Source organism: Ambystoma mexicanum, chromosome 6p, assembly GCF_040938575.1.
Source record: "Ambystoma mexicanum isolate Mex_15411 chromosome 6p, UKY_AmexF1_1, whole genome shotgun sequence".
Classification (NCBI taxonomy): domain Eukaryota; kingdom Metazoa; phylum Chordata; class Amphibia; order Caudata; family Ambystomatidae; genus Ambystoma; species Ambystoma mexicanum.
The window spans coordinates 657,114,705-657,127,716 of record NC_090935.1 but is presented as its reverse complement, the minus strand read 5'-3'; the positions used below and the strand labels follow the sequence as shown (position 1 = coordinate 657,127,716).

At 44.5% G+C, this 13,012-nt stretch overlaps 1 protein-coding gene across 2 annotated transcripts in view; it reads right to left on the bottom strand.

Annotated features, from left to right (window-relative positions):
* Nucleotides 1-8,210, bottom strand: part of NAIP (NLR family apoptosis inhibitory protein) — a 683,156-nt gene extending 674,946 nt beyond the window's left edge. For both annotated transcript variants that reach the window (XM_069627525.1, XM_069627526.1), the window contains exon 1: nucleotides 8,082-8,210. The gene's annotated coding sequence lies outside the window, so the exon portion shown is untranslated. The remainder of the gene's footprint in view (nucleotides 1-8,081) is intronic.
* Nucleotides 8,211-13,012: the final 4,802 nt, after the last annotated feature.

The window sequence follows — 13,012 nt, the reverse complement described above, 5'->3', positions numbered from 1 at the left end:
GCATTCCAGATGACTCTCCCATGCAGAGAAATTAAGCCTACTTAGTGGCAAATAATTGCAATAGGCAGAGATGCCGGTAGATGCAACACTTTCTTCCAGAACCAACCCTCAAGATAGTCCCAGATTTCCTTTTTGAGGCCCAAGCACGCCTCGGCTCCATAGATAAGAGTCGGTACTACCTTGTGGCTGTAGTAATTTATTGACGGCAGAAGAGAAAATGTTCAGCATTTTCACTCTATCATTCTCCCTTGGGAGGTTAGCTGCTTTGCTTTCTTTTTCAAGCATTCCAACCACGGAGTCTCGGTCTGCTTGTATTTACAATACAGCCAAGATATTTTATTTCTTTAGAAGGATGTAGATGTTTTCCGTTCAACATCCAGCTGAGGTTCTTTTCCTTCTTTGATGTACCGGATCCAAGTATCATTATCTCAGATTTTGATTCATTTATTTTCATAGAATTCTGGGCCATATATTCTTGTACTATATTCAACTTTTTCTGCAACCCAATTGGTTTTTGATCTAGTAACACTAGCATAAAGCAGCCAGCCAATTTTGGTTCCATTTATTCTTGGTGAGAAAGGGGGCCCTTTTGATAATGGTATTTTAATGTCTTGGATAAAGAAGTTAAAGAGCACTGAGGCGAGCGGACAGCCTTGTTTGAACCCTTTTGAGGTCTGGGTGTTTTGTGACAGTGATTCCGCTTGGTCCAATTTAATTTGGAACGATGTACATGTGTAGAGGACTTCAATGGCAGCAAGAAATTCATCAGGACAGCCTTAGAGTTTCAGTTTTTGCCACGGCTGGTTACGATCCAGGCTGTTGAAGGCTTGCTCTAAATCTATACACACAAGGTAGAGATTCTTCCCCCTCCTGTTACTTGTGCTTTCAATATCTAAATTAGAAATAGATTTAGGTTGCAGGCCACCTCTCTCACAAAGCCGGTTTGTCGTTTATCAAAGCTGTCTGATTTTGTGACCCATTCGTTGAAACGCTTCAGCAAGATAGTAGCAAAAAAAGTCCCCAGAACATCTAGGAGCGCCATTGGACGGTAGTTCGATGGTACCATTCTATCTCCCTTTTTAAAAATCAAGATCAGTATAGTGGTTTTCCATGATGGTGGGATTTGTCTGCTGACTACAATTTTTTGAAACAAGACCATTCAAAAGTCAGCCCCTTCTTCCGGCACCTCTTTTATCATTGATTGGATAGGCCATCTGGACCTGGCGTGCGAGAGCTGCTCGCTCTTTGAATGATCATCAGTGCTTCATCCCTGTCTAGCCCTATGTTCCATGCGTTGACATTTGAAGCACTTGCCGAAAATGATGACATAGGTGTCTCTTCGAAAAAAAAATTAGTGTAGTTTTGAACCCAAATTTATTCTGCAATTGGGTTCGCTTGGTGCACTGTCTGCGATGGCTCCAATTCATTTCAAATGTGCCACAAATTCTCACTGTTTTGTGTCTAATAGTCTGTAGGATGCGCTCTGCATCATTTTGAATGATTGTCAATTTATGTGATTTTATCCAGTTCTTATACATCTGTTTTCTATTCCTTATCAGGTCGTCGTTGTCTTGCAGTGTTTTTTTCCTCAAATTCCACAGGTCTCTATTCAGGAGTTGTTTTTGTGCTGCTACTTTGCAGTCAAACGGGTGGATTTTTGTATGCATTGGGAGAAAGCCTGTTGATTTAAATTCTCTGAATGCTATGAATCCTTTCACATAATCTACTTCCTTGCTACTGTTCTCATCCCAGGTTGACAAAGCTCTAGTTAACTTTGGAATTTCAAATTTTGGGATTTGCAAGCGGTTCATTCCACCTGTTACTTCAACTGTATGTTTTCATCTCTTTCTGCTTGCTTTTAGCAAACTTTTACATCGTAGGAGAACAGGGTTATGGTCGCTGTGCATACTATGGATCACATTGAAAGCTTGAATATCCGGCAAAAGATTTCTTGACACGAAGAAATAGTCTAGTGTGGCTTGGCCGGAGTCATTCCTCCAGGTGGGTAATCCCAGAATGTCTCCTTTTGTTTGCCCATTTAGCATAAGAAAGTCTCTATTAGACATCTCTTCCAACCATTCCCTCCTTCTCCTGGTCTTTGAAGTAGATTCCACTTGACTGCGTGTAACCCAGTCAATGTTTAGATCCCCACATATCACCACCTTTCAACTATTGAAGGTACAGTGTACTTTGTCCACCATTCCGTAACTGTGTCTACGAAGAGTCGACATTCTTCTGCTACCGGATTCCAGTAGAGGTTGAATAAAATCAACATATCTGTGGGCCTATTGCTGCTTGCCTCTAAACAGAGGAAGACAAGTTGAACATATGGATTTGGGTTGATATGTTCGCTTACATGCATCCCTGTGCCATTTTAGTAATTGTGAGTAGTCCAGATGATGGTCTTCTTCGTATCCCTTTTTGTGCCTGATTTAGATAGGGGGTACTTCCATCCAACAAGTGTATTTCAGAGAACCGGGACTCTTGTATAGACATTGTGTCCGCTAATGTGATGGTAGGTTCCAGATTGTTAAAAAGGTGTGAGAAGCCTCGAGTATTCCAAGAGCCTATCACCAGGTCCTTGTCTTTATGCAGGGTTCGGCTCTAGTCATTTTTATTTGGTGCTAGAGCCGAAGCAAGCCAAGCCCAAGATTCATCCTCTTTGTTTTTAAAGTTGACTTCATTTGGAAGATGGGTCATCTTTTCTATATTCTATGATATGATGTTTCCTTTAAAAGTAAATCGTATTTTATTTGTATTAATGTTTGCGTCTGATGCCACTTGTGGCTTTGTGTGTTGTATGTCGATTATGTGATCCCCATTGCCCAAAGGTCCTTGAATACAGATGTCCTTTCAAAGGGGTTCTTTGACTGAACATGTTCTGAATTCTTTCATAGGCAACTGTTGGAGCCCTTTTTTACAAATATCAAAGCCTAATAGGCGCAAGTTATCCCCTGCTTCTAACAGAAAGCAGCTTATTGAGGATGAACCCATGTGCAGATTCCTCGACAAAGTATACAATCTTTATATCATCAGAGCTAATGACTCTGAGTTTTGGGATATGATGGAAAAGGCACATCACATTGGATTGATTTAAAATCAGATCATCATTTGTTCTTAGGATCCGTTCTAATTGGACGATATTGCCACGCATTTTCATTTTTTATGCCTTAACTTGACCTTTCTCTGGTAGTATCAGTGTTTTGTTGCCAATTGTTGGCCCATCCATTTCTATGCGATTTCAGAATTACAGAGCAACCATTCTGTGATAATTTGATTAATTTCTCCGTAATAAGGTCAACTTTAGGTGAATCACCACACGTTAAAGTATTGCGAGATATACGTTTGATTCTTGCTCTTTTATCTGCCATTGTCAAAAAAGGTGGAGAATGGCAAGGTGCAATTGACTGTAAGATCAGGAGCAATAATTCCTATAGGGCCTGGTGCAGTGATAGTCATATTTGGCACCTCTAAAGGTTCCATGTCATCATCTTCATTGACGGATAGTTCTAATAACGTGTTATCAACAGTCAGCAACTGCATAACATTTTTAAATTGCACCTTTGAAGTCAATGAAGGTACGGATACTTCTGAGTTTCCAATAGGAATAGGAGTTTTGGTCTTAGTCCTAACCTGGACGGGAGGAGAACCTAAAAGGGCAGTTTTAAGATTCCGGAGGAAACTCCTTGATCCATACGATTTTCTTTTCTTTTGGTTTCGCATATTTTTTGTTTTCCTTATTTAGGGAACTTGGCTCACGCTTGAAAGGGATGCTTCCTTCATTTGCTAATGTTCGAAAATAGAAAAAGGGTTAACACTGCCTGAGTTCTGTTCACTGATGTGAGTTTGCTGATCAGATATGGCTCCTGCGACTTTCATTTCTGCTATGGATTCTCGAACTATACATGTGTTGCACATCGAGGATATGATATCTAGGGCTTTATTCACAACTGCAGTACTAGAGACAAGTGTACAATTTTTACCACAGGGACCTTCCATTGAAGTTAATGCTTGGACCAACACAGCTGGTTTGTTGGTCGTTGTGTTCTTGAAATTCGTTGCTGTACTCTGAGGCAATCCCCTAGCGCAGTTAAGATGGTTCAATGTTTTGAGGTGAAATTCCTTCGGCCTGTTGGGTTGGAATCTGTTCCAAGCGCCAAGCAGCTATTTCGCAAACTGTTTAAAATAACTCCACTATGTCTTTCTTCCTTTTTTGTTTGTTTGTTCCTTAACTGTTAAAAAAAAGGAGTGAAGAAAGCAGACATTCTCCCCTCCAGTTTCCAGCAGCACCGTTTTAAGGTGGGTGGAAGGATTGGATTGGATTGGAGCAGTAAAAGCTGCTAGATTCTATCGCTGTGCTAGAATCGTGGTCACCAGCTGCACTGCGAGCATTTCTTTAAAGACTGCCACTTTTCTAATTTGAGATGATGGTTGCTAGGGCTGTTGTCAAGCCGTAAATCAAACTCATGAAAAGTCCAGGCGTTGATGCCAGGCTTCCACATTTTCACTCTGACAGAATATGGTGCTTTAAGGAAAGAGTCCATCCTTCATGGAAGAACACTTTCCTATTTTTACATGCACCTCAGAATCGGGCCCTTAGTGATACATTGAAGATGAATAATATTACCATATTACCATAAAGCACTTAACAACTGAAGTAGCAAATGCTTTGCCGAGTAGCAACCTCAAATCTGGGGACAATGTACGTTTGGCTGGGTCTAGTGCCTTAGAAATAAACATTGAGCAGTGTTTTTTTCCCCCGCCAACATGTCTGCCTTTTGGAATCTAATCTTTATTTGCATATGGACTCGATATAGAGATCTGTAGTACGTGATTTTGGAAACAGTTAAATCATGCCCAGCTAGTCTGCTGGTTACTTCCCTATTTAGACACTAAGGACAGTGCTTCGCTCCAGGCTTATTCTAATTGTTACTTATATGGGCCGGGAGGATAGGTCAGGGGCAATGCATTTGGCCTGGAAGCAAGGCTAGGCAACACAGGTTTGAATCCCAGTCCTGTCCTTAGAGACTGGTCTCTGGTATTAGGCGTATTATAAAATATTAATGGATTAATTAATTACGTGTCCCAGCATGGACCCCTATCATGCCTCACAAATGCTCATAAACGTAGATAAGCTCATGTCCAGATAAGCCCTTAACGTAGCAGTGACCCATATCTCATGTGGCACGCCACAAAGGTACAGGTGAGGTAAGCAAATTGTGACAGGCCCTGGGTTCTGGGAACATGGCTGTCTATGTTGCACGGTGAGAAAGGAAGGAATTTCTGCTTTTTCCTCTGGGCATAACCCAATGTTCTTTGGAGGAAGGAAGGAATAGCTGCTTCTTCCTCTGGGCAGAACATGATGTTCTTTGGAGGAAGGAGGAATAGCTTCTTCTTCCTCTGGGTAAAACACGATGTTCTTTGGAAGAAGGAGGAATAGCTGCTTCTTCCTCTGGGTAAAACACAATGTTCTTTGGAAGAAGGAGGAATAGCTGCTTCTTCCTCTGGGCAGAACATGATGTTCTTTGGAGGAAGGAGGAATAGCTTCTTCTTCCTCTGGGTAAAACACGATGTTCTTTGGAAGAAGGAGGAATAGCTGCTTCTTCCTCTGGGTAAAACACAATGTTCTTTGGAAGAAGGAGGAATAGCTGCTTCTTCCTCTGGGTAAAACACAATGGGCCTCATTACACGGACGGCGGTAAGGGTTAACGGTCACCGTTAATGGCAACGGTGACCGTTAACCCTTACCGCCGTACTACGAGGTCCCTTTGCGGGTTGGAGGAACTAATGCCTGCTTCTTGCAGGCGTTAAGTACCAACCCGCTAAGGGACCTCGGAGCTAATTACGGCACCGCAAAATTGCGGTGCCGTAATTAGCGCCTTCCCCATTCCTATAGAGCCCTATGGGGCTGAAATGGGAATGGGGAAGGGCAATGGCGGAAAGGGGATTTACCGCCCCTCCAACCTTGGAATGGGGCGGTAAATCCCCTTTCCGCCAAGGCGGTGCCGGTAATTTACCGGCATGGTCCAGGGTGCTAATAGCACCCTGGATTACCGCCTTCCGTGTAATGAGGCCCAATGTTCTTTGGAGGAAGAAGAAAGAAAATAATAGGTGCTTCTTCCCCATGATGTTCTTTGGAGGAAGAAGGAAGGAAGCAATAGCTGCTACTTTCTCTGGGCAGAACATGATGTTCTTTGGAGGAAAAAGAAAGAAAATAACATCTGCTTCTTCCTCATGATGGCCTTTGGAGGAAGAAGGAATGAAGGAATGAATAGCTGCTTCTTCCTCTGGGCAGAACATGATGTTCTTTGGAGGAAGGAGGAACCGCTCTTTCTTCTTCTTCTTCTGGGCAGAACACAGTGTTCTTTGAAGGCAGGAGGAATAGCTGCTTCTTCCTCTGGGTAAAACACGATGTTCTTTGGAGGAAGGAGGAACAGCTGTTTCTTCTTCTTCTTCTGGGCAGAACACAATGTTCTTTGGCGGAAGGCGAAATAGCTGCTTCTTCCTCTGGGTAAAACACAATGTTCTTTGGAGGAAGGAGAAACGGCTGTTTCTTCTCCTTCTTCTTGGCAGAACACAATGTTGTTTGGAGGAAGGAGGAATAGCTACTTCTTCCTCTGGGTAAAACACAATGTTCTACGGAAGGAGGAGGAATAGCTGCTTCTTCCTCTGGCAGAACATGAGGTTCTCTGGATGAAGAAGAAAGAAAATAATAGCTGCTTCTTCCTCATGCTGTTCTTTGGAGGAAGAAGGAAGGAAGGAATAGCTGCTTCTTCCGCTGGGCAGAACATGATGTTCTTTGGAGGAAAAAGAAAGAAAATAATAGCTGCTTCTTCCTCATGGTGTTCTTTGTAGGAAGAAAGAATGAAGGAAGAAATAGCTGCTTCTTCTTCTGGGCAGAACACAATCTTCTATGGAGGAAGGAGGAATAACTGCTTCTTCCTCTGGGTAAAACACGATGTTCTTTAGAGGAAGGGGGAACAGGTGTTTCTCCTTGTTCTTCTGGGCAGAACACGATGTTCTTTGGAGGAAGGAGGAATAGCTGCTCCTTCATCTGGGTAAAACACAATGTTCTTTGGAGGAAGGAGCGATGGCTGTTTCTTCCTCTGGGTAAAACACAATGTTCTTTGGTGGAAGGAAGGAATAGGGGCACCTAAGGAAATACTCTGGCTGAGGCACTTTTCCTACTTAGGACAGGAGTGTTTGTTCTCATCTAAGATCATGTCTGTTCTTCAATAGCACTGATGTATCTAAGGAGGGCCATGTGTGAGCATTGGCGTCATTGTAGCTTGTGCCCCGACTTTTCCACTCTTCACCACCCCACACCCCCACTCAGATAAATACTATTCCTTCCACAGCAAATCATCCTTTCTTTGCAAATAGACCCAGGTGTAGGAGCTCAATAGCTTGATCATCAGGCAGAGCGGGCCACAGGCTCTTCCCCTGCACACCAGGAAAAGCTTTTGTCCGTGCATGCCCCGGCATATTGCGGCATCTGCAGACCCTTCTTCATCTGCAGCGTCACACACGCCATGAATTCCCGCATGTGTCCGATCAGGCTCTGTGATTCTGAACTATGGTTAACGCTCCCCAAAGCAGAGAAGCTCCTTCCTGTGTTGCATGGAGGAAACACATGAACTGTGGTGCTCAGAGAAATGTAGCCAATTATCCTGGGTTTCATAATGCTCAGTGGGGGTCTTTGCAGCAACAACGAGGCTATCATGGAGTAGAGGCGCTCAGGCAAATAATCATACGTGTAGGGCAAAAACAGATTTGGAATAATAGCATGATCATGGCCGGTGCTACCATTACACATCTCAATTGATCCGCTGAACCGCAGAAGGATGAGTGGCCGAGTTGACCCTATTGGAGAGCGCACTCTGGCTGTAGGTTACACGCTGCTTTCTGAAGCGGGCTAGTTTACCACGCAGCACTGCGGCAATCGGGGACACAACCGTGACATTGGCCCATAGACTCTTATCTTTCATCTACTTCTTTTTGTATAAAACATTCCGTTGCAGGTATTTACTAGCCAGTGTATAGAAGGTGGAAAGCTTGCGCTGAAAGCCAACAATAGTTACCTGTAAAGATAAAACCTGCCCGTGCGAGTGCTCCGGGTTCGGTCCTGGCGTAAAACGGCCAGTCTTGAAAGGACTCCAACCTTGCCTCCTCGGTTGCGTTCCTCTCTGAATTCTCTGACGGTTTCTCTTCTGGACTCTCAACGCGCACAGCATACTTGGGAATGTTCCCCACATCTTCCCCTCGAATGAATTTACAATTAGGGCTACGCTTCAGGTGGTCCGCATAGGGCTGCTTTCTGAGCAACGCGCACAGCATACTTGGGAATGTTCCCCACATCTTCCCCTCGAATGAATTTACAATTAGGGCTACGCTTCAGGTGGTCCGCATAGGGCTGCTTTCTGAGGCTTGTTGTGCAGAAGATGAAACCACAACAGAAGCACTGAATACTTTCCTTCACACCTGTGCTAAAAAATCCAGCAGCAGCCATTTCCGTCGGGCACCACGTGGACAGAGGCTTAAGAGAGAGGAAGGACCGCAGTCTCGCCACCTCGCTCCGCATCTGGAAGTTATAACTCTTCGGCAAGGCTCTCTTAATTTCCAAGTATTGCTGTTCTAATTCCGGGACCAAAAACTCGAAGGGAAGATTCATAAAGGAGAGTCGGGACCGCAATTCCGAGATGTCTAACTCTGGTGCCATCATATCGGGGTCCGGTTCGTCAGTAGTAGGGTGATGGGTGTCCATATTCTAAAATGAAATACAAATAAACACCCCAGTTACACAGGAACACTGGCTACATTTCTTTTGTACATTTTTAGTTGAGTGTTACACGTTTTAGAGATTGCACAGGCTATTTTTTTGTATTTGATGAACAATAATTGGAGAAACAGTAACAATATGAAACAAGAATAACAACAACAAAAAAACGAGTACACCAAGTTCCTTGGGCCCAATTTTCAATCCAGTTTTGAGGGTAAAATACATGGGTCCTGATGCATATCTTATTCAATAAGCTTAAAACTGTGGTAACTCTGGAGATGCCTGGAGCATCTATGAGATGCTCATGTGTGTTTTGTCCCCGGCAGGGACCTGTAGGCAGTGGTCGAAGTGGGCGGGAGCGGTCGGGAGCGGTGCTCCTCTACTTCTTTTAATTAGGTTTTACAGTTCCTATACTTTCATTTTAAAAAGAAACCGTTCTGGAATGGTTTCGTTTTAAAATAAAAGTGTAGGAAGAAGTTGAAGCTTTCACTTTCAGTGCAATGCACTGAGCGTTCCACTAAACAGCAGGGACGCATGTTTTGGGGTTTGTATTGTGCGCGGGAGGGGGGTGGCGGTTTGGTTTGTGGGGAGCTGTGCAGGCTGGTAGGGAACATAGTTCCACTACTTATTTTCGTACACTTCGAACGCTGCCAGTAGGAAGCACATGGGGGAAGAGGATCCAAAGGAGGGTGGAGATGGAGGAGGCCTCTTTCCCTCCACTGCGCACGGAGCAAGAGGAGGCTCTATATCATATTGAAGGCCTTTCAGGTTAGCTACTTAGTCACACGTACCTCCATCGCGCAGGTGTGTGGCTAGGTATGGAAATGATCTGGGGCTCCGCTAATGTCAGGATGTTCACGGGACTCGGGGCTAGCTAGCCTTTTGGTTGTAGCCCGTGTACTTCTATCCGGGGCTACAACCAAAAGACAAGGGGCTATAGCCCCCCTAAATGCCCCCTTAGCAACGTCTCTGGAGTCACATCACTGTTGTGTGTGCTGAGAGGAATCTCTACACAGAGAAAGGGGACCAATAGCACACACATATAATTTACAAAGATTTGCTTTTGTGCGTTTCAGTGATGCTCCAGACATCAGCACAGATGCTCCAGACCGCTGCGGGGATGCTCCAGACATCAGCAGAGATGTTCCAGACATCTGCAGAGTTGTTCCAGACATCTGCAGAGTTGTTCCAGACATCTGCAGAGATACTCCAGACATCTGCGGAGATGCCCCAGACAGCTGCGGAGATGCTCCAGACATCTGCGGAGATGCCCCAGACAGCTGCAGAGATGCTCCAGACCGCTGCGGAGATGCTCCAGACATCAGCAGAGATGTTCCAGACATCTGCAGAGTTGCTCCAGACATCTGCAGAGATACTCCAGACATCCGCGGAGATGCCCCAGACAGCTGCGGAGATGCCCCAGACATCAGCTCAGATGCTCCAGGCAGCTGCGGAGATGCTCCAGACATCTGCAGAGATGCTCCAGACATCAGCAGAGATACTCCAGACATCAGCGGAGATGCCCCAGACAGCTCCGGAGATGCTCCAGACATCTGCGGAGATGCTCCAGACAGCTGCAGAGATGCTCCACACAGCTGCAGAGATGCTCCAGACATCAGCATAGATGTTCCAGACAGCTGTGGAGATGCTCCAGACAGCTGCAGAGCTACTCCAGACATCTGCAGAGTTGCTCCAGACAGCTGCGGAGATACTCCAGACATCTGCAGAGTTGCTCCAGACATCTGCAGAGTTGGTCAAGTTTTAGGCTTTGTGAATAGGGTGTACGTTAGGAAGAATCTGTGCTACTCCGAGCATCTCCCGATTTGCTCGAGTTCAAAACTTTGTGATTAGGGGGCATATGGATTTTACCCTTAAAAGTGACTTACAAATTCATGATCCAGTTGTCCTTATTGGTATGGTAGGCAGGAAGTGATTGCCCAATTCAAATACCTTTATGTACATTGCACAACAGCACATTTATAGAGGTTATCAGGATAAGTTCAGTCCTTCACCCTTAACAATTAGGTAATTCATTAGTGCATTGGTAATATTTCATAACTGCATGGTTGACGAGTAAGAAATGAAAAAAGAAATCGTATCCAAGTGAGTATCCATACGTCAGTTTTGGAAACAAACCCCAAGTAATACAGTACTTGCAATTGGTACTTTTAAAAATAGTGGAACAACAGTGCCACGGCATGTAGAGCCACGGCATGCAGAGCCACGGCATGCAGATCCATACATGATTTGTGACTCGCATCTATTAAATGTACAATTTCCAATCAAACTCTCATTAGTGTTTCCAGTATATCAGTGTCTGCATATTTTTTAGGATTCAGTCCATTGTAAATTATAATTGGTAACTGAATAATGCATTTGCTTGGTCAATTTAGGACTTATCATGATCACAATATTCTCTTTTTTATCGTCTCCATATTGGCCTATTAAGGATTCATCCACAAAATGTACTGTATCTCTTCCCAATCAAATTGGCATCTTTTCAAAGTCACAATAACACAAAAAGGGTGCCCAATATGTCAGTAAACAGGGTCTGCCCTAACTAGTCATGTTCTAACACACAAGAAGGCACAACACATCTGTACACAAGTGCTCTGCAACACACTTCTCAGTCATCCTGTGGTCATGGGAGGAACTAAAAGTACAACCATTAGGAAGGACACAAGAATAGGATGATTTTCTATCTAAAACTACCTAGTGATGAACTAATACTAGGAAGCGCTAATGTGCCATTTATCTAAAATTAGATAGGACACGAAAAAAAAGGACCTAAGCAACTTGTCAACAAGGTGCCCATAGTCTAACTAATGAGTTGAGAAAGCTGCCAACTAATACCTCCTAGACCAATCTTTTTCATTCACATAAGTATAAAAAAAGAAAGAGGACACCTATGGCATACACTCAGTGGTCTATTTCAAGGTACAAACTTTTCTTTATCCTTTAGACACACTGAATCTTCCTAGGCTCTCTCTAATTAAAAAACAATGTATGTGAAAAGCACAAATTGCTAAGAATGAAGACACTGGGGGTCATTACAAGTGAGGCGGTAAGGGGTTAACCCCTTACCGCCTCATTGCGAGTTCTGCTCGCGGGACCCGCTAAGGCCGCCTGGTTTTAGTGAGGTGAAAATGAAGTGAATTTGTATAATAAATTACAAAGAAAATAAGAAATACTGCTCCCATGATGCATCCTCTCAGAGTACTGTCTTTCTAATAGTATAAAACTACACCCCATCCCCAAAGCTTCCCTTTTCATCTGTGCGAATCACAATGTCGGATGCCCAAGCCATCATGCTCCTGCACCTTTATTCTGCCATGGGAGTACAGCCACTTGATTCCCACTTTAGTATGACACATCTGTGCAGAGCATAATAAAGAAATGTAACAGGGTGGGCCAAGAGGAGGGATAAGACTCGCACTGTATCTATTAAAAAAGATACAGCACTCTTTTGCCATAGCTAAGGGCAAACTATATTTTATTTCCCAAAACAGAGGCTACTATTATGCATGTCCAAGAGTGTGTAAGTACCCCAGATGAAGCATGAAGTACATGTTTCAATGAAGAAGAATAAACGCATACTCATTGGATCAGACGGATGATTTAGAAATGTCCTCCAAATGTGTACCTCAAAAGAAGCTTTGCCTGCCACTCTACCCCTCACCGAACGAGCCCCAAAGAGATAAGTATTCACCCCAACCTGAGACATTACCCATCTAACCCACTGTGCCAAAGAGGCAGAAGGCACTTCTCACTTTTTAACTGGCCTGACAACATCTTGCTGGCCTAACCCTTTGAGCTCGCGTGGCGGCCCTTTGTTTCCTGCATCGGCGTGGCCTCTGAAACATGGCCGCCGAGTTCACGGAGCCATCCTGAGTACTCCCAGTGTCCTGAAGACTGGCTCCCATCATTTGGGAACTGGGCCCGGGAGCGGGGAGGTGATGCCGGCCCCCATCTAAGGGCCTCTTTTAAGGGCCGTGGATACCCTCTTTTAAGGGCAGTGGTCTACCCTCCTTTAAGGGCAGTGGTCTACCCCCTTTAAGGGCAGTGGTCTACCCTCCATTGAGTGCAGGGGTCTCTCCTCCTTTAAGGGCATTGGTCTCCCCTCCTTAGAGGGCAGTGGTCTCCCCTCCTTAGAGGGCAGTCGTCTACCCTCCTTTAAGGGCAGTCGTCTACCCTCCTTTAAGGGCAGTCGTCTACCCTCCTTTAAGGGCAGTG